Below are 21,830 nucleotides of genomic sequence, written 5' to 3' on the forward strand. Positions count from 1 at the left end.
GGCCATTCAAACAAAAAACACAATTGCACATACTCTCACCAAGAACCCTAATTTTGAGATTACATTCCTACCTGGAAAATGTTTCCTGATGATTCAGATTCCTCTTTGTATGAGGGGGTGCTTATCAATTTTTCCATCCAAACTTTTCATTTGGAGACAAACTGCTCCTGCAAAGGCTCCCAGAAGGTATATGACCACCAAGAATTGTCCAAAGACTTTATTACCCCAAGTACAACTAGTATCCAGTTGGGAACATCATACTGGGAAGTTCAGGAGCCATTGTTTTCACCCAGAGTCTAGAAAAGGTAGGACTATTTTTTCAAATATATGCGAGTTGGGGCGCCTGGGTGGCGCAGTCGGTTAAGCGTCCGACTTCAGCCAGGTCACGATCTCGCGGTCGTGGGTTCGAGCCCCGCGTCGGGCTCTGGGCTGATGGCTCAGAGCCTGGAGCCTGTTTCCGATTCTGTGTCTCCCTCTCTCTCTGCCCCTCCCCCATTCATGCTCTGTCTCTCTCTGTCCCAAAAAATAAATAAACGTTGAAAAAAAAAAAAAGGTTCAAATATATGCGAGTATTTTTCCCTCCTACTTCTCTGTTGCGGTATTTATTCTCATTGATGGGTCACCTGGGTGGTTCAATAGGTGAAGCGACCAACAGACTCTTGATTTCTGCTCAGGTCATGACCTCGAAGTTTGTGGGATTGAGCCCTGAGGTGGACTCTATGCGGACAGTGCAGCTCCTGCTTGGGATTCTCTGTCTCTCTCTCCCTCTGCCCCTCCCCAACTCATCCTCTCTCTCTCTCTCTCTCTCAAAAATAAATAAGTTAATTAAGTTAATTCATTCATTCATTCTCACCAAGCTTTCATTTCCTAAGACAATATCTAAGAGAGATTTTACCAAGATGAATCCATGAAATGGTTGTACAGATGATTACAAAACACTGTCGTTGGAAAGATTCCCTCCCAAGTGCAGAATGAAGACCAAATCTACCACAACAATACCATTTGCTTGCATTACTTTTCTCATTGATACCATTTTCCTTGGAAAATGTTTAAGTAAATGATTTGACTATGTGTACTGTGGATTTACCAAACATCCACATTATTCTGCTTGTCTGTCAAAAAGAAAAATCTTACTAGAAAACTCAAAAGGCATTTGTTGCCTTAGGTACTGGTGGTTTTGTGATAAAGATGTAAATCATTATGTAAACTGACTTTTTTTTTAAATTTTTTTTTAACGTTTATTTGTTTTTGAGACAGAGAGAGACAGAGCACGAACGGGGGAGGGGCAGAGAGAGAGGGAGACACAGAATCTGAAGCAGGCTCCAGGCTCCGAGCCATCAGCCCAGAGCCCGACGCGGGGCTCGAACTCACAGACCAAGAGATCGTAGCCTGAGCTGAAGTCGGACGCTTAACCGACTGAGCCACCCAGGCGCCCCTAAACTGACTCTTAGTGGGTGATTCACTTAGAAAAGGTCTTCCTGTTTTAGTATACAAATAAATAACAACTGCATTTTACTGAGGCAAGAGCTCCTTATGACATTAGATTGTATTTTAACTCTTCCACCTTTATCACTTGTTGATACCTGGAAGACTCATCAAAATGACAAACTGATTTCCAAAAACAGCCTTTAGAAAGAAGAACAACATGGGGGCATTCACTTTTGAATGTCCCTTCTCTGTGAAGAGTGTTTTCCTACTATTTTTCCTTTCTGCTCTTATACTCGAATAAACTCTTGCCTGCTGGTCAAAAAAAAAAAAAAAAAAAAGCAATATGTATACGTGTGCTATATACGTATGCGTGTATATATATATGTATATAAATACATACATTTGTTTTGTTATGTATTTATGTGTATATAAATAAACATACATTTTTGTTTTGTTTCCTTTGGTTGGTTGTTGTTGTTTTAGGAAAGCCAGAAGGCCATACTCCTGCACAAAGAGTTCAGCTGGCCTGAAAAACAGCCAACTCCAGTTGTATAATGAAAACTGACCCTGGCTTTGAAAGCTCACTTGGAACCTTCCAGCAAGATTTCATCACTACAGAGACTATGGTATTTATATGGATGGGCTAGCTTAATAAGATGTTTCACCAGCTTCTTAACTTTCACTGCAAATATTTCTCCAGAAGCCAAGCCCTCCGATCCTGCTCATTTTGTGGGCTTGAAGTATTAATTATAGTTTAGATTCTACAAAATAAACAGCAAGAGCTTCCAGGCCTGTTGCTTCTACATTGCTTGGCCATGACTTTTTTTTTCTTAAACTCTCTTTCAGCCTCAGTTATCAAGAAGTTCGGCATTTTAGAGTCAGTATAATCTATAGATCGTGAAGTCTTCCACAAATCCTAAATTCTTTGGGACCATTTGCCTCATTTAAAAATATATGCTGCTAGTCCCGGCTTAAAAGCAACAGCAAAGAGGACAATTCATTAAGCCAATGCATGAATCCTATTTGGTTCAAATCTCAGTTTAACTTAGTTAAAGTTACTTTTAGTTTAAACTGTTTTTGTGACTTACTTAAAAAAATTTTTTGTATCTGTGGTAGAGGGAGAGCCCTTCCCTAAGGAAGGTGGTGGAGGCCTTCTCAGAACAAAGAATGGCAATGTGGTCTAATCAACTCCTATTCACATATGCAGAGCTCTGATAGGACTTTAACTTGGACTGTGTCCAATCAGACTATATGTGTCACCATATACAGGAGACAAAGAAGTAGAAATTGCATCAAAGGCTACACCCCGCTGCTCTCAGGGGCTCAATTTTTTGGGTAGGAACCCACTGAGCCTGTGCCTGCTCAATGAATAAAGTTGCTTCCTGGACAAAGAAAGCCTCGGTGTCCCATTTCTCTGTGTGAGAATCCTGCTATATATCTAAATGTTCCTTCTATTAAAAGAATTAAAAAAATTGTACTGTATTCTCCCAATTATATAAGGATAAAGATCTTTTCCTAAACCTCTATTGTTATACATAGATTGTTCTTCTATGATTATAATAATTGTGTACATAGCATATGATTACTATTTATTATTTATACTTTTCCGTATATCTCTAAAGTTCACACGTTTGTTAGATTTATAGGTAATAAAATATTTTATTGATATACCACAATGAACTAATTCATTTCCCAATGTTTGGACATTTGTCATGACTTTTAAAGTATATACATTATGGGTCACCTGGGTGGCTCAGTCAGCTGGGCATCCCACTTCGGCTCAGGTCATGTTCTCACGGTTCGTGGTTTGAGCCCCATGTAGGGCTCTGTGCGGACAGCTCAGAGCTTAGAGCCTGCTTCCGATTCTGTGTCTCCCTCTCTCTGGCCCTCCTCCACTCACACTCTGTCTCTCTCTCTCTCTCTCTCAAAAATAAACATTTTTAAAAATTAAAACATTTAATTAAAATTAAATAAAAAATTAAAAAAAAAAACATTATGATTATGTCAGGGAGTAATTCCCTAGGGCTACCATAGCAAAGTACTGCAACCTGGGATAGCTTAAAATAATAGAAATTCATTCTCTTACGGTTCTGGAGAGTAGAAGTCTAAAATCAAGTTGTTGGCAAAGCCACACTCCTTCTGGGGAGGATCCTTTCTGGCCTCTTCCAGCTTCTGGTATCCCCAAGCATTCCTTGATTTGTGGCAGCTTAACTCCAATTTCCATTTGTGCCTTCACATGACTATCATCCCTCTGTGTCTCTTCTTTTCTTTTTATAAGGACACCAATCATATGAAAGAAGACCCACCCTACTCCAATAGAACCTCCAACTTAACTTGTTATACACCTGCAACAACCCTATTTCTGTATAATGTGTCTAGAAGGACATGAAATTTTAGGGGACATTTTCCCTCCCAATGCATGTACCCTGAACCATTATTTATAGATATGCTAACATTCTTGGTTTCCAAGGCACAGGAAAATAAAATGCTCTCACATTTTCAAAATACATGATTTCCGAAAATATGTATGTTATTTGTCTTATCTAACCAGTCTGCGATTTCTAGAAGAGAAAAAATTCTGCTTTACATATTATGTTTTCAATCGTGATTATTCCACAGACCTAAAATCCAACTACTATCCACTATATATGTGAGGGAATAAAAAGGGCTTATAGCCATCATGAATGTAGTTTCTTGCCCTCTAATCAATTCTCTTTAATCCCAAAGATAAAAAATTTCCCCACAGATTCTTATCTTTGACAGAGCTTTAGAATGGAATAAATACCTTTCTATTCCTCCAAGTCTATAGAGGAAACCCCTATCCCAGAAGAGAAAGGATACTTATAATCAGAAAAAACAAATGCATTTCACCCTTCACCATCATTTGATATTCTACAAATATTTATGGATCGTTAAGAAACTCCAGTATACTCTTTCAGAAAAGCGAATATCCAGAATGACAGACGAGGATATAGTCTCTTCAATGTGGAAAGAGTCTGAAAAGGCAAAGTGCCAAAGTGCCTCCATCAGCTTTGCAAACATCCCATGAGAAAGGGGGATATGACATATGTATTTCCTTCAACCAACTTTTTGAAAAGGAGTAAACATTGAATGCCCTTATCCCTTTCCCCTCAACTCATCCATGACTAATATGTCAGAACATGTTTTCAAGGGTCATGAAATAGCCCCAAACCCTGGTGAGGGGAAATGAAGAGTGACACCATATTCATTCTGAAGATTGAGATCATGAGTAAGATACTGCAATTTGTTGTGCTTTCCTATTAAGACCATTTTCAGGTTTCAGATCACAGCAAAAGTGGGGGGAAGGTACAGACATTTCCCATATACCACTTGCCTGCACACATTCACAACCTCCTTCATTAGCAACATCCCCCACAAGAGTGGTACATTCGTTACAGTTGAATCTACAGTGACATAGCATAATCAAAGTCCACAGCTCACATTATGGTTCACTTATGGTGGTGTACCTTCTATGGCTTTGGACAAATGTATAATGACATGCATCCATCATTATAGTATCATACAGGCTATTTTCCAGCCTAGAAATCCTCTGTGCTCTGCCTTTTCATCCCTTCCCCTGCCCTCCAATCCTTGGCAATCACTCACCTTTTTACTGTTCCCAACTTGCCTTTTCCAGAATGTCATATGGTTGGAATCAAATAGTATATCACATTTCGAAATTGACTTCTTTCACTTAGAAATATGCATTCCTGCATGTCTTTTCATGGTTTGATAGTTTATTTCTTTTTAGCATTGAGTAATATTCCATTATCTGGATGTACTGCAGGACGTTTATCCCTTCACCTAGTGAAAGTTATTGGATTGCTTCCAAGTTTTGGCAATTATGAATAAAGTTAATATAAATAGTCATGTGTAGGTTTTCGTGTAGATATAAGTTCTCACCTCCTTTGGGTAAATACCAAAGAGAGTGATTGGTGGATCATATGTAATAATATATTTAGTTTTTTTTAAGAATGTGCCAAACAATCTTCCCGGAAGCTGCTGGCTTGCTTTGACAACAACTGGGAAAAGAATGACCCTTGGAGTAGTTTCAGACCTTCACAAACACCAGCAGCTGTTCTCTGGATAATGCTAATTATGTTCTGCAGATGATTATATTCTATAGTTTTAAGTTGCTACTTTCCCAGGGGCGCCTGGGTGGCTCAGTCAGTGGAGCGTCCGACTTTGGCTCAGGTCATGATCTCATGGCTCGTGAGTTCGAGCCCCACATTGTGCTCTGAGTTCCCGGAGCTTGCTTCAGAACCTGGAGCCTGCTTCAGATTCTGTGTTTCCCTCTCTCTCTGCCCCTCCCCTGCTCATGCTCTGTCTCTCTCTCTCTCCCTCAAAATAAATAAACTTTAAAAAAAATTTTGAAATAAAAAAAGTTGCTACTTTCCTCCCAACAATAAGGTTATCCTGAAGCCCTGTATAATTACTGTGAACGTATTATGCTTGTAGTACATTATCTTTTCTCCACTAAGTCTCAGATGAGAAGCTGATGTGATACACGTAGCTTTTTCTATTTCAAAATAACATAATCACTTTCACTGGAAACCATTTTCAAAAATGCAAGGTCAGTGATCAAGGCTGTACTTCCGCAAATGACATCCTTGTCGCTTCCAAAGTCAGGACCCTTTCAGAATGAGAGGCCAAGATAAGGCCTGCCATTTTATGAGGAATTGGCAAAATGAACCTTGGCACAGTCGCCAGGGAACTTGGCTCTCCAAAAACAAAACAGTCATGCCTCTTCTTCTTTTCCCTTCTCAATAAGGAAAGTAAACTTTCAACTTCAAGGTATGTAGATAGTACTCTATTTGTTTTGGAGGAGTTACTGTAAATTTTCCACGGTTGGTACTGCAATGAAGAAATAGGAAAACAGAATTAAAGTTCAGTAAATAGACTGCCTACACTCAGAATTCTACAAAGTTCATTAATAAAGTTCCCTGATATTTCAGACCAATATGGAGATCTTTTCTTCAATCATGGGGAGAAAAGTATTCCTGAGTTATTCTGGTCAGTTTACTAAATTCAGCTGGATCCAATGTAATAAGTGAAATTATTTCTGTAAATAAGAGTTGTTTAATGTTTATTTCTTTTTGAGAGAGAGAGAGGGAGAGAGAGAGAGGCAGAGACAGAGTGTGAGCGGGGGAGGGGCAGAGAGAGAGGGAAACAGAATCTGAAGCAGGCTCCAGGCTCTGAGCTGTCAGCACAGAGCCCCTTTCAGGGCTTGAACTCACAAACCATGAGATCGTGACCTGAGCCAAAGTTGGATGCTTAACCGACTGAGCCATCCCAGTCCCCCAGAAGTGAAATAATTTATTTTTTTAACCAGCAATTCTGGTAGCCAAAGTAACCCAAAGCAACAGCAATCTAGTCTACTTTGTCAAGACTGTAAGGTCATGCTTTCCCTGTTCTACCATTCATTGCCTGTCTGAAAAACCTTCCCTCCACTCTGATGCTACTTAAAGTTGTCATGTAAGTCCCTTGTTCCCTTGACTTGATCTATTTCCCCCCTCCCATCTACTCATGGGGGTTTATTCCCCACCATAAAACCACTCTCTCAAAAGATGCCAATAATCTGCTGATCCTAAAAGATCTCCATGCAGCCTTTCACTCTGATGACTAATCTCCTCTTGCTGGAAAATCCTGTCTTTCCCGGCTTAAGTCAACTTGACCTCTCACTTTTCTTCCAACTTCATCTCTAATGATTTCCCTTAGTGTGTTGTGCTGAGAGCTAGGCTTCTAGGCACATTATTACTTATGTTTATTTCCTCATACATCCACACATAACTGTTGAGTGCCTTTTAAGGGTTTGGCTCTGCCCTAGAGTTCTGACTTCACATCTATTGTCTCTTTTGTCTCTATAATTTCTCCCTCTGCTATTGCATCCAGACTCGAGGCCTTAACCATCAACTCTATTCATCCCCTCCTTTTTGGCCACTGCCTTAGTACATATATCCTCAAGCATTTCTTTCCTGGACTTTTACAACAGCTTCTTCAATAAGCTTTCTGCTGACAGTTTCACTAACTACCTTCATCCCATAGAAAGTGATCTTACCCTTTCTTTCTCGCCCGTCCTTTCTCTCCTTTATCTCTCTTTGATTTAATATAAAATGTGTTTCAAAATCCCCTGAATTTAGAAAACTATAAAGAAGAAAAAAATTCCTAAGCCCACACTCAAGGTCAACCATTTCATCTTTAGTGGGCTTTTGGTCAGAGTTTTTCCAAGTACAGGTTTTTTTAAAAAGGAGTCAGGGGAAGTGAACTTTTTCAACCTTCAAATATCAGATATATCTGGTCTATTTGAATTATTCCAAAACATAAAGAAGAAACTTCTCAAATACCTTTTTTGAAATCAGCAAAATTCTGATAAGAAACTTGATACTGATAACTCACCAAAATAAAACAAAACACAAAAGAACAATATATCAATCTCACTTGTGGAAACTATGCAAAAATACTAAATAAAATATGAGCAAGTGTAGTAGAAAAAACAGCAAAAAAAGAGTGCAAAAATGATTTCATATTCAGAACTTTATTGATTTTAAACAGGACATTGATAGGACAAGCAAACATTCTAATAATTGCCTTAAAATTTGCCAAATAAAACCTTTGGTACAATTCAAATTATATTCCTACCTAAAAAAAAAAAAAATCTCTGAGTAAAACTAGGAGAGAATGATACTTACTTGACAGGATACTAATATTCATCTGATCATCATGTTTAATAACAAAAAATGAGAAGTTTCCCATGATATCAGGAACAAGAAAAGAAATTCCATTTTACTATTGTTCTCAAAGCACCAAACAATGCATTTAGACAAGAGAAATATAAGGTATCACTATAAGAAATAAGGTAAACTTGGGGCGTCTGGGTGGCTCAGTCAGTTAAAGGTCTGACTTCCGCTCAGATCATGATCTCACCATTCACGAGTTCAAGCCCCACATCGAGCTTTGTGCTGACAGCTCAGATTCTGGAGTCTGCTTCATTCAGATCTTGTGTCTCCCTCTCTCTCTCTGCCCCTCCCTTGCTTGCATTCTCTCTCTCTCTCTCTCCCTCTCAAAAAATAAATAAAGTTTAAAAAATTTTTTAAAAAAGAAATAAGGTAAACTTAGTTATTTGCAGATGATATGCCAGTATGTGTGCAAAATTTGAGACTATCAACAGAAGGAAAAACCTAGAATCAATAAGATTGTATTCAGTAGTTTTGCATAATTTTCACAAACAAGACTGATCTGTCATTTCCTTTGGAGGAACCATCTATGGAATAGAGATTTCTGGCTTCACAAATGGAATTTGGTAGTGTTTCTTCTTTTTGTTTTTAAGCCATTTAAATAAACTGAATTTATCTGATTTTTGAAGGTTGAACAATTCACATGTTTAAAAAACAAAAAAAGCAAAACCCTATCCCTGAAGAAAACCTGGTAGGAACCCAGTAAAATAGTTACAAATTAATTATACACAATCAATAGTTTTTTGATACAAACAATAACCAAGTACACAATACAATGAATTTAAAAGTATTATCTATAATAGCAAAAGTCTATGGATAAATCTCAAAAGACCTGTGTAGACACCACAAAAAAAAAGAAGAAAAAAAAAACCTCCAAGTTTCTGCTTAAGGCCATACAGGTGAGGAATAAATAGATATATCATGATATTGTATACAAAATGTCAATAAGGTAAAAGAATATTAATAGTTGAATTTCTAAATTTAATGAGATCCCAATGAAAAATAAAGAAGTTTAAGATTGAGGGAAGCAGGGCTTTAAAATTAATGGCTATGCAAACCGTATATCTGACAACAGGTTAATATCTAAAATACATAAGGAACATCATATAGATATAGATATATAGATATGTATATCATACAACTCAATAGCAAAAAAGGAAAATAATTCAATTAATAAATTGACAAAGGATCTAAATAGACATTTTTCCAAAGAAGGCATATAAATGGCCAATATGTACATAAAAAATTGTTCACAATCACTAATCATAAGGCAATGCGAGTTCAAACCACAACAAGATATCATCTCACGCCTATTAGGATGGCTGTTATCAAAAAAAGACTAAAGATAACAAACATTAGCAAGGATGTGGAGAAAAAGGAATCCATATGCACTGTTAGTGGTAATATAAAGTGGTATCGCCCCTACAGAAAACATTAGAGAGTGTTCTTGGGGTGTCAGGGTGGCTCAGTCAGTGGAGTGTCTGACTACTGATCTCAGCTTGGGTCATGAGCCCGTGTTGGGCTCCACACTGCGGAGCCTGCTTGAGATTCTCTCTCTCTTTCTCCCCATGCCCCCACCCCCACTTGTGTGCTCTCTCTCTAAAATAATAATAATTTTTAAAAAAACATTATAGAGAGTCTTCAAAAAATTCACGATAGTACTACCACATGATCCAGCAATCCCATTTCTGGGTACATTTCCGAAGGAAACAAAAACGGTATCTTGAGGAGATATCTGCACCCCCACATTCATTGCAGCATTATTTACAAAAGCCAAGATATGGAAACAACCTAAGTGTCCACTGGTGGATAAATGGATAAAGAAGATATGGCATGTATACATACACACACACACTGAAATATCATTTAGCCTTAAAAAGGGAAAGAAATCCTGCCATTTGTGACAACATGGCTGAAACTGGAAGGCATTATCCTAAGTGAAATAAGCCAGACACAGAAAGACGAATACTGTTTGATATCACTTATATGTGGAAGAAAAAGATTAACTCCTAGGAACAGAGAGTAGATGATGGGTTACCAGGGAAATGGGGAGATGCTGGTCAGAGTACAATCTTTCAGTTATAAGATGAATAAGTTCTGAGTACCTAATGTACAAAATGGTGACTATAATTAATAATATTAAATTGCATAGTTGAAATCTTCCAAGATTAATCTATCAGGTTCTCATCACAACAAAAATAAGTTAAACATAATCATATGAGGTGATAGATATGTTAATTAACTTAATTGTGGCAAATATTTTGCAATTTATATATATAAAATCATCATATTGTGCACTTTAAATTAGTTTTCTTCATCAATATACCTCAAAAAGGCTGGGTAAAAGGAGAAAAAATTTAAATAAAAATAAAAAGGGGCGCTGGGTGACTCAGTCAGTTTAAGCATCTGACTTCAGCTGAGGTCATGATTTCACAGTTCGTGAGTTCAAGCCCTGCATTGGGCTCTGTGCTGACAGCTCAGAGCCTGGAGCCCGCTTCAGATTCTGTGCCTCCTCTCTCTGCCCTTCCCCCATTCTCTCTCTTTCTCTCTCTCAAAAACAAATAAACATTAAAAAATTTTTAAATAAAAATACTTGAGGGGTACCTGGGTGACTCACTCAGTTGAGCACCTGACTTTTTTTATAAGATTTTTTTAATGTTTATTTTTGAGAAAGAGAGAGAGAAAGAGAGAGAGACAGAGCACTGACAAGTGAGGGAGAGAGAGAAAGAGAGACACAGAATCTGAAGCAGGCTCCAGGCTCTGAACTGTCAGCACAGAGCCCAATGCAGGGCCCATGAACCAGGAGATCATCACCTAAGCTGAAACCCAGCCCCTAACAGACTGAGCCACCTAGGAACCTGAGCATCTGGCTCTTGATTTCAGCTCAGGTCATGATCTGATCTTATGGTTCCTGTGACTGAGCCTTGCAATCGGGCTCCAGGCTGACAGTGAGGAATGTGCTTGGGATTCTCTCTCTGTCCTTCTCTCTCTGACCCTCCCCTGCTCATTATCATTCTCTCTCTCTCTCTCTATCAAAATAAATAAATAAACTTAAAAAAATAAAAATAATTGACAACTCTGAAGTTCACCTGGAAAAATGCATATGTGAAAATAGCCAAGAGAAATCTGAAAAGTGAGAAGTAACAAACACTGTCAGCACTTTAAAATATTTAAAAACACAGTATTTAATAGGGCACCTGGGTGGCTCAGTTTGTTAGGCGTTGGGCGTCTGACTTCGGCTCAGATCATGACCTCATAGTTCGTGAGTTCGGCCCTGCATCAGGCTCTGTGCTGACAGCTCAGAGACTGGAGCCTGCTTCAGATTCTGTGTTTCCCTCTCTCTCTGCCCCTCCCCTGTTCATGCGCTCTCTCTCTCTTTCAAAAATAAATAAACATTAATTTTTTTTTAAAGACAGTATTTGAAGTAGTATTGTACTGGTGGAGAAGTAAAGAGACATAGCAATGAAACAGAATCCAGAAACAGATCCAAATGCCTATGGGGATTTAGTTTGTAATAAGGATGGAATTTTTAAATAATGGGGTAAAGATGGATTATTTAATAAAAGGTATTTGAAAGTAGAGTAACAGTTGGAAAACTTAGCTGTATTACTACTTAATTACTTACAAGAAAATTAATTCCAGAATAATAAAAGTCTTAAATTTAAAAAGAGAGAGAGAGAGAAAGAGAGAGAGAGACTTCAAAATAAGCAGAAGAAAGCAAGTGAAAACCCAGAAGACACAAAGGCAACATTTGTTCTACTTGATAAAAATAATACACTTTTTCACTTTCTTAGGCAAAGATGGACTAAACAAAGTGAAATGAGAAACAAGTGAGTAAACGTGAATGTGTGTGTAATACATGTGACGAAGTGCTAATTCTAACCAAGTGCCAATCTAATAGGAAAAGAATGATATCTTTGTTTCAATTTTCGGTTCTGTAATTGTAAATGAACTTGAGCTTCTTTCCATGTGTTTATGGGCTATTTGTTTCTGAGTTGTCCTCAGGGACAGGGAAGGAAGAGGAACAAAGCAAGGATGTGGTCTCAGTTGGAGTCTCGCTTCAGCCTGCTCCCACAGGTTGCTGGGGAGCATGAATTGCACCAGTTACCCTACCTTGAGACAAAGGGGGTTGCTCCTTTTTACTCCCATGCCAGTCAGTCACTGACTAGGGGCTGAAGATGCAGAGTGGATGAGCTACCTGTTGAGATGGCTCCCATTCACTGAGGCAGTTCTCTGAAAAAGGGTACAGTTGTTATCTCCTTGCAACTAAAACTCACTGCGGCTGAGAGAGGGATGCACACCCTACTAACGGGGGTCTGGGCATGGCAGCAACAGCATCTCCTGCCATCACCAAAACAATTTCACCTTGTTGCCCTGAGCTCCAACCGCTCAAGAACACTGCATGTTTTTTAAATATATCTGGCACACTCAACTATTCCATGCCTCTGCTGAGATAACTTTTCTATCCAGTCCAACTATCCAAGTCTCCCACCGGAGTTTCTTGGCACCTCTTGTGGTATTTATTTTGGGCGCTTTTTAATGCAGTTAAATGTTCACATTTTCTTTCTCCAAAATCAAGATGGCAGTTATTCATTTCATCCTATCTGTAACAATTAGTTAGAAGCTTGGGCTTCCTCAAAAGTTTATAAATGCCTTTGGTATGAAAACAGAGTCTTAGTCACCATCTTTCATTCCCTTAGTACCTAGCATGAAACCTAATCAATGTTTGTTGAATTGAGTTGAATCAAGTATAATGTCAAAAAAATAGAAAGCAACTGTTTTTCTTTCTGGCCCATCTGGCATGGAAATAAAATTTTTAAAAAAAAACACCGATTTCTCATTTCCATTCTATTCCACTCTCTCTTCTGTGATTCTATGAAACCTTCAATATAAACATTTTATTCCCTCTGTCCAGGTTTTTAATAAAAAAGATCATAATTCAATTGACTCCCCTCTATTAAAATTTAGTCTTTTACATCTTTTAATGGTGATGATTAAGAAAACAAAGGCTTATGTTCTGTTTTTAGAGTTTCCCCATCAATTTTCATTATGTTGAGGTCACTTTACCTCTCAGAAAATATGTGACCCAAAAATTTGTTTGAAAAGCACTATCTTTTCAAGGACCTCTTTTATTTCCCCAGGGACCTCTTGTATTAAGCATTTGACATTGGCTTCTGATGTGGATACAAAACTTGAACACTCCGTGCAAAAAGTGGACTTGTTTATAGAAGAAACAATTGATGCCATTATTTCCAAAACTCTCATTTCATAGATGCCAGTAATGGCCAGCAAACCGTGTGCCGACAGATGAAAAATTACTCCACACTTTGCTAAGAAAGAGAGGAGAAGGCATGAGGATCAACATTCGCAGACGAAGACCCTGTTCACCTCACTCGTATTCTCATTTATTGCAGAGTGTCAGGCCAATCACAAATCTCAGTTTGTGTACAGAGGGCATATAACATTTCTGGCATGCAAAACCAAAGGGTGCATGACTTAAAGGTGAACAATCACAAGAGAATAATCAAATCAGAGATATGCAGCAAAGGTCTCTGAGTCCTACTGTTTTGCTAAACTTTGTATGCAATGTATAGATAATGCTGTTCCCCCAAGGACTGCAGAAACACCTGGGAGGGCCAGCCTGGGCATTCACCAGTCCAGGGGTGGAGGGTGGGGGTTAGGCAGGCCTCCAGCATTCCAAGAAACCCACGCCCCTCCCAAGCTTAACTGCAGCCCACCAGAAATCTCCACGTTACATTTTAGCTAGCCGAGCATTGTGTATAATCTCGTCATCTTCAGTAATAACCCAAACACATAGACATGGGGATACATAGAGTCAGAGGTTATGATCAAGTTTCACACTTGTGTAAAATCCTTACATGGTGCTCCAAGGCTCATAGGACAATGTGCAAACCTCTCAATATGGCTTACAAGGCCCTCTATGACTTGTTCTCTGCTTTATCATACAATATTACCTCGGCTATAAAAAAAAAAAACAACTACTTATGTTTTGCCAAACTCACTCTGCGCTCTGACACCTCTCCCTGAATCTTTAAAATACTCTGTTTCCAGTATTTTCCAGCACTCTCATATCCTATCCCATTGATAATCCTTCAGGTCTTAGACTAGATGTAGAACTTCCTGGGTTCAAACTTCCCAGTCACCCCTCGATTGTCTAGATGTCCCTTCTTCAGGCATCTAAAGTACTCTATTTGTACTCATCATGCTGAATTATCTATAATTTTAAATTATACCTCCCTCATCCAGCATTATCCATCCATCTATTATTTGTTTGTTTCTTTGTTTGCTTCATAATATTTGTCACTTTCTAACATACCTTAGCATTTACTCAATGTTTATGCCTGGCCAGGACAAAGTAACTAGTATCAAATCAGCCCTACTGACATAAACACCTATAAAACTAGAAAAAAAAATACAACAAATATTTTCAGAAACATATAATAGGCAGCACAGCGCTATGAGCCCTAGTGAGGGGAAAGCCCTAGCTTTCTGCCTGGAGGTACCTTCCAGACTGTAGCCCGGGGAGATGCAGCCCCAGCAGAGAGCATGGTGGTCCTGCTGCATTGAGCAGAGACATTGGACTTCAGGGCTGCTAAGGTACCTGGAATTTGGGGGAAAGAGTCTTAGAGAGGAGAAAGTTGCACAGAGTAAGAGCTCCAGAAATGCTCCTAGAGGTTTCCATTAGTCATTAGCTGAAAACTAAACTGTGGACATGAGGACAAGACACCACAAAGCCTGGAATCAAGTGCCAGAGGACAATAAGCTGAACACAGAGTCTAGAGTGGCACACAACTGAGAGTCACTGGAACTCTTATCAGCTAGTGGCTTGTGGGAAAATATCAAGCAGGCAGTATACCTGCAAACAGGATTGCAGAAGGAAGAAGAGATAGGGACAGAAAAAAAATTGTTTTGAAAAAATAATGGCTGAGAAAAAAATACAAAATCACCAATCCAAAAGTCTCAATTAACCTTAAGCAATATTTTATTTTATTTTATTTTATTTTATTTTATTTTATTTTATTTTATTTTTAAAGCTGATTTATTTTTGAGAGGGTGGGAGGGGCAGAGAGAGAGGGACAGAGGATCTGAAGCAGGCTCTGTGCTGACAGCCAAGAGCCTGATGTGGGGCTTGAATTTACCAACCATGAGATCATGACCTGAGCCAAAGTCGGGAGCTTAACCAACTCAGCCACTCATGTGCCCCAACCTTAAGCAATACTTTAAAAATCAAGAAGAAACAAAGAAAAAAAAAAAAAAAAGACTATACCTAGGCACATTCTAATCCAAAGTTAAAACCAATGCAAAAGAAAAAAAAAATAGAAAAGAAAAGACACATTCCAGGGGAACAGTGGTAAGAATAACCAGTGACTTCTCACCAGAAACAATATAAGCCAGAAGACAATGCTACGTCTATAAAGCACTGAAAGGAAAAGCTGTCACCCATGAATTACATATCTAGCAAAAAATATCCTTGAAAAATGAAAGTGGGCTAAAAATATTTCCAGATGAACAGATGCTGAGAGAATTCACCACAATCAGACTCGCTCTACAAGAAATGTTAAAAGATTTTCAGACTGTAGGAAAATGGTACTGTGTGGAAAATCAGATCTACATAAAGGGATGAAAAGCACTGGGAATGGAAAATACGTGAGCAACTGTGACAGTCAGGTAAAGAGGCGTCCTCAGAGGAGAAGGGCTTAACCTGAAATCAGAGGCTGAGAGGAGCAAAGAAGGCCTCTAACTACAAGAACAGAGAGAAATAACTAATTCCAAGACTGAACCAGAGAAAGTAATAGATGAACCTAGTGCTTTTGTTGTTCCAGAAAGCAAGGAAGCTGTCAAGGAGTACATGTCAAAAGGACTCAGAAGCTAACTTGAAAGCCAGCAAAATAATTTTGAGCAACAAAATGAATAAAGACAATCATTGATTATAACCTATTGATTAAAATAATGGGGCACCTGGGTGGCTCAGTCAGTTAAGTGTCCAACTTCGGCTCAGGTCATGATCTCACGGTTCGTGAGTTCGAGCCCCACATTGGGCTCTGTGCTGACAGCATGGAGCCAGGAGCCTGCTTCGGATTCTGTGTCTCCCTTTCTCCCAGTAGAACATCAATCCCACGGAAACATGGACTTCAATATGACGTTCCTCTCTCCGTCTCAGGATCCTCAGAACTTAGAACTTAGCACATAGTAGCCACTTAAAAAAATGATTATTGGATGAATAATTAAGTACACCTTTTAGACTGTAAGCTGAAGGCACAGCCCATGTTTCCTACGTGACTGTTTCCCCATGGTCTTGCGGGTAGAAAGCCCTCAATAAGCATTGGTAGAATGATTAAAAAAAATTAAGAACAAAGTCATCTGCCTTGCCAGTATGGAATGAGGCTAAACTTACATTGAATTTCTTGCCGTTATCTCAAAAAAATTAAATGAAAAATTAAGTTAAGCCATTATCTGTTAGAAATAGAATGGCTGCTGGACAATGGAGATACACATTTACTAAGTTATCTATTATCTGCTCTCCCACCTCTACCAAAAAAAAAAAAAAAAAAAGAAAGAAAGAAAGAAATGAAGAAAGAAAGAACTATAAATGGAAACATTTTACCAGGGTTTTTATTTCTACTGGAGCAGATATCCCAGGTATTGATTACCAGATGGTCATGATAATGGCCATGAAATTTCATTAGCACTAAAAATGCTAGGCCCAGCAAAACGTTGCTTACAAGGTTTTAGGTTTCTTATAAGATATACTGATAACGTGAATTAAAATATCCTCTTAAGTATACCCTGCCCTGATTTTATTCTTCCTGTACTTCCAAGCATGAGAAAAAAGAATTCACTTTCCCACTGCAATCCAATATAGATTGAACCAATTTTCTCTTGCCATAGAAAATGGAATTATTTTAAAAAACTAAAGGGGGAAATCATCTCAATGTCTTTAAAAGAATCTTTTACTAGCTCTGTATCTCATGACTACAAAACCAATATTTGGTTCAAAACTGCCACACTCATATTTATTACTCCCGCCTTTCTTAAGACATTAGTGTAACAGTGTAGAAAGTAACATTTTTAACACTTTAAATTGGCTTATTAAATATATACCAAAGAGGATCCAAATCATAAATGTACAGCTCAGTGAATTACGAATGAACAATGGACCCAGCTGTGTAACCAGAACCCAAGCCAAGGAATAGAACGTTATTATCACCCCAAAGGATAACCTGGTTTCCCAATCATCATGCCTTCCTCTCTCCCCAAAGATATTCTCTTTCCTGACCTGAAAGAAGACAGATAAATTTATGCTCGCCTTTGTGTTTTATGTAAACGGTATCATGGAGTATGAACATTTTTGGTATCTGGCTTCCTTCCCTCAATATTATGTTTTCATAGAGATTAATTCTTTATCTTAAATTGAAATCCTTATTGAATTTGTGTGATAAAATATAATCAGATATTATCCTTGAATTCATTCTCTTTACAAACATAAATCTTAGCAAAATATAATTTTACCAAATATTATGAAGTCACTAAAATAGTTAGATATTGAGAATAAGAATAGCTAAATCAGATTTTATGGAAGGTAATAAAAGCATCCAAACGAGAGCTCAGCTAAGTGATCTGCAATACATTGCTGACTTTGTTCCTGTTTGTAAATCTTTCTAGCTAAAAATTATTGTGGACATATTGAGTGATATGTTTTTCGAGGTTATGAATACTTCATTGCTCTTTGGTGTTAGATGTGAAGCGGCTGATTTGTAGAAAGAACTGTGCATCTGTGTATCACTCGAGTAACATATATACTCTATTGGCCCTTCCCTTTCATTAGGCTGTCACTGATACTATAGAGTTTTACAGATTACAGGTTTTGCCTAAAGCTTCAGTCAGCTCCCTTACCCAGTAATTGGATAGACAGATTTGGCTCAGTTCAGCAAGTCTGTACTTCTGTATGCAAAAGAAGGCCTGCATTGAAAAGCAGCAACCTTTTGCCAGGTCAGGACAAACAGAGCTCCGTGGGGAAGTTTTAGAAAACCGCTTTTGGTCCCGTGCCTACACCCTTACCAACTGACTTTCATGGTTTAAGGATGCATACGCATCATTGTCTATTAAAAAGAATAATCTAAGATACAGGCTTTGTTTAAAAGGATACCTAAATTCCAAACTTCAACATGTTGGCTTCATTAAAAATGGGTGTTTTCTAACTTTCTGCATCCAGGTACACAGAAAACGTGAAGCTGGTTTTCAGACCGTGATTTTTATTTGTTTTCAGGACACAGCATTGCAATAAAAGCAGAATCACATGGATGCTCCAAGCTGCTGTTTAATTTCAAAAACTCTAAAATCTAAAGTTAATTTGTTCATAGCACACTTGTTCTATAATAAAACTTAAATCTGGAGTAGTCTAAGTAATACATTTATGTTCAGTGTGGGAGAGCTTATGACACCAGGAAAACCTCCACTTTTTCACTTCATAAATTTACTGCTGTATTGGCCCAAATATAAGGCTTAGTTAGGCTGCCTTAATTTTCAAAGGAGAGGAAAATTTCGACCTGCAGAAATAAACTCTGCCACCTAAAACTTTCCGTTTCTAGCCCCCAGGGCAGTTGAAGGAGTGAAAATGTGCCCGGATACCCCTTCCTTCCTTCTGCTTTAGGTGGTTCCAGCTAGTGTTACTGATACTGAAATTTAAATACAATTGCTACCTTAGCCCGCCAGCCAGTCTGTTAGAAGCTGCATTCTGTTACTCGGCTGGCTCCGAAAAGGGGCTAGTGTCTCTCACAGAGTCAAGCATTGTTAGAAACTAAAAGCTTTTGAGAATGGAGATGTTAAAGCAGATTGAAGGTGATTTATCACCTCTCTTCTCCAATTCTTCCACTGCTTCTCTCCCTGCAGCAGCTCCAAAGTAAGGCTTGGCCCAGGAGGAAGAAGTAGCAATTCTGGACAAAAGTGGTGAAGGTTTTTGTGAGCTGTTGTCCCTGCTACACCAAGCCAATTCTGTAGCTTGGAGAGGAATCCTGACCCTCGAGACAAACAGCACTTATAGTGTGAATCCTGGGGGCACCTGGGTGGCTCAAATCAGTTAAGCATCTTACTTCATCTTGGGTCAAGATCCCACAGTTCACGAGTTCGAGCCCAGCATTGGATTTGTGAGTTTAAGTCCCGCATTGGGATCTCCACTCTTGGCACAAAGCCCCCTTCAGATCCTGTGTCACCCTCTCTCTCTGTCCCTTCCCTGCTCACTTGCTCTCTCTCTCAAAAGTAAGTAAACGTGAAAAAAATCTCTTAAAAAATAGTGTGACTCCTGGCTTTCCGTTTGCTGTTCAGATGTACACAAGTTTTTTTTTTGTTTTTTTTTTAACCTCTCCAAAAGACAGTTTCATCATCTGTAAAATGGGAATGCTTTTTCTTACCTCGCAGGGTTGTTTTGAAAATTAACAGGAAAATGCATATGGCTCCCTTAGCACATAAAAAGCATTAATAAATATTAACTAGTATGACTAGAACCTTTGGAACAATAGGATGCTGTAGCCCAGGCTGCTACTGCCCACCACAAATCCATTTTCTTTGTTCCCTGGCATCCAACTACACTGTATGGGTTCTCACAGGGATGGGGTCACAGGGCTGAGTTCCAGCCAACACAATGTGAATAAAAGGTAGGTGTCCACTTGTGGCTCAAAGCTTTTAAGAAGTTGATGCCCCCTCCACTTTGTTTTTCTCTTTCCACTTAGATGCAAAAGGTGAAAAGTCCCTATGGAGTGGTGGAGTCCAGATAGGAATAGCCAGAGTCCCAGAATAACTGCATGAAGGAAGACAGCCATTGTTACATCCCAGCCAAGAACAACTTCCCTGGATCGTTCTTTGGGTCATTATTTATTTCGGGATCTATTTGTTACTGCAACCTACCTTGGCTAATTAAAACAGCTATGGAGAACCAGGATTTACATTTAATGTACTCTTGGTCTGGTGGGTCTCAGCAGTTCTCACTATAAAACAAATGAGAAATTTTCAGTTGATTAAAGGCCTAGCTTAGTCTTGCACCTTCACAGCTCTATGTAGTTTGTCCCCTGAGCTGAATTTTCTTCCATTATTGTTCATTCTGTACAGCTCCCAGATATATGTGCTCCCCTTCTGTCTCCTAGACCCAATTTTCCTTAACACAGCCAAAACAAGGTGCCATTTTTGTGTGTGCTTTATTTAAATCTAAAATGAAGGGGCGCCTGGGTGGCGCAGTCGGTTAAGCGTCTGACTTCAGCCAGGTCACGATCTCGCGGTCCGCGAGTTCGAGCCCCGCGTCGGGCTCTGGCCTGATGGCTCAGAGCCTGGAGCCTGTTTCTGATTCTGTGTCTCCCTCTCTCTCTGCCCCTCCCCCGTTCATGCTCTGTCTCTCTCTGTCCCAAAAATAAATAAACGTTGAAAAAAAAAATTTTTTTTTAAAAAAATAAAAATTAAAAAAAAATAAAATGAAGATGAAAGCAAAATCAGGAGTATAGTTCTTTAACCCTAAGAGTTTCCGTAAGAATACGTATGGATTTTACTAAGCATAAAAGCCCTGTAGATACTGAACCTGGATTCTTTCCTGTTTGGTTCCTGGACTTGGGTGGTGAGTGCCATCTTGTTTCATCTGCCCTGGAGCAGTCTACCTAAATACACAGCTCTGTTCAAAGGAAAACACAAGCTTCCTGTTTCCCGTAGAAATGTTTCCTGATTCAATCCTCCCCCACCTCACTGGTTGGGACCCCTGGGGCCTGTCTCAGCTTTGCAGTCCATGTGTGCATCAAAGGTGATTGAATGCCTTGAGCCCCAGTAAATGATATGACCGTTCCCAGCTTCAATAATAAGCTTCACCTATTTTCTGAGGTGCTCTGTTCCTGAAGTCAGAGATTGTTAATATCACAAATGTACAGTGTTAAAAAGGTTGTGCCTCATGAGTGAGTTCATCTAGCTAAAAAGGGGACAGCTAAAAATGCTCACAATACAGGTAGGGAATAACTACCCAAGCTTCCCATAAAACATGTATGTTTCCATAAAGGGGCCTACTCTTTCTCTCCAGCTCCATGAAAATTTCAGAACTTCTTGGCCATAAAATAGAAACTATCAGTGGTGGAATTATTCAATGTGCTGCAGATTAATTAATAAACTAAAAAGTATCAATTTTAAATAAAATAAAAAGCAGCTTTAAATAAAATACAGGAACCCAAACTGTATACTATTTCTGTAGCCTGTTATCAATGGCAATGCTAAATCAGGGTTACTTTATCAGTATAAAACACTTTGGAACAAAAACAACAGCAAAATCTGATTTTCATTATCCAAGGCAAGTTCTCTTGTCTTTAGTTCTTTTAAAACATAGCTATAATTTCCCAAATGCCATATATAGTAGATTCAAACCACCTCCAAGCCAACGTCTATCTGGGCCAATGATTCGAAAATAGCAGTGGGGATTCGGTCAGTTATGACCAGAAACATGCAAATTTGAAGGCAGGTTTGGATGATTAAGCAATTACGCAAGACCAACCTGAAAGCAGACTTAACGTTTTAGTGCATTCCTCACAGTGACAAACTGAGATCACAACCTGCTATGCTAAACAGAGGAGCTTTACAGTGTTCTATTAACAACCAAGAATGAAA

General features: G+C 38.7%; 1 long non-coding RNA gene across 1 annotated transcript; it reads right to left on the bottom strand.

The window, feature by feature from the left end:
* Positions 1–1,738: 1,738 nt before the first annotated feature.
* Positions 1,739–20,396, bottom strand: LOC147577121 (uncharacterized). Its single transcript, XR_015239934.1, has 3 exons — positions 20,106–20,396; positions 12,297–12,416; positions 1,739–6,303 (listed from the first exon to the last, which is right to left on the bottom strand). It is a non-coding gene; the product is annotated as an uncharacterized LOC147577121 (long non-coding RNA).
* Between the last annotated feature and the right edge of the window lie 1,434 nt (positions 20,397–21,830).

Source organism: Puma concolor, chromosome C2, assembly GCF_028749965.1.
Source record: "Puma concolor isolate L17-30 chromosome C2, mPumCon1.1.hap2, whole genome shotgun sequence".
Classification (NCBI taxonomy): Eukaryota; Metazoa; Chordata; class Mammalia; order Carnivora; family Felidae; genus Puma; species Puma concolor.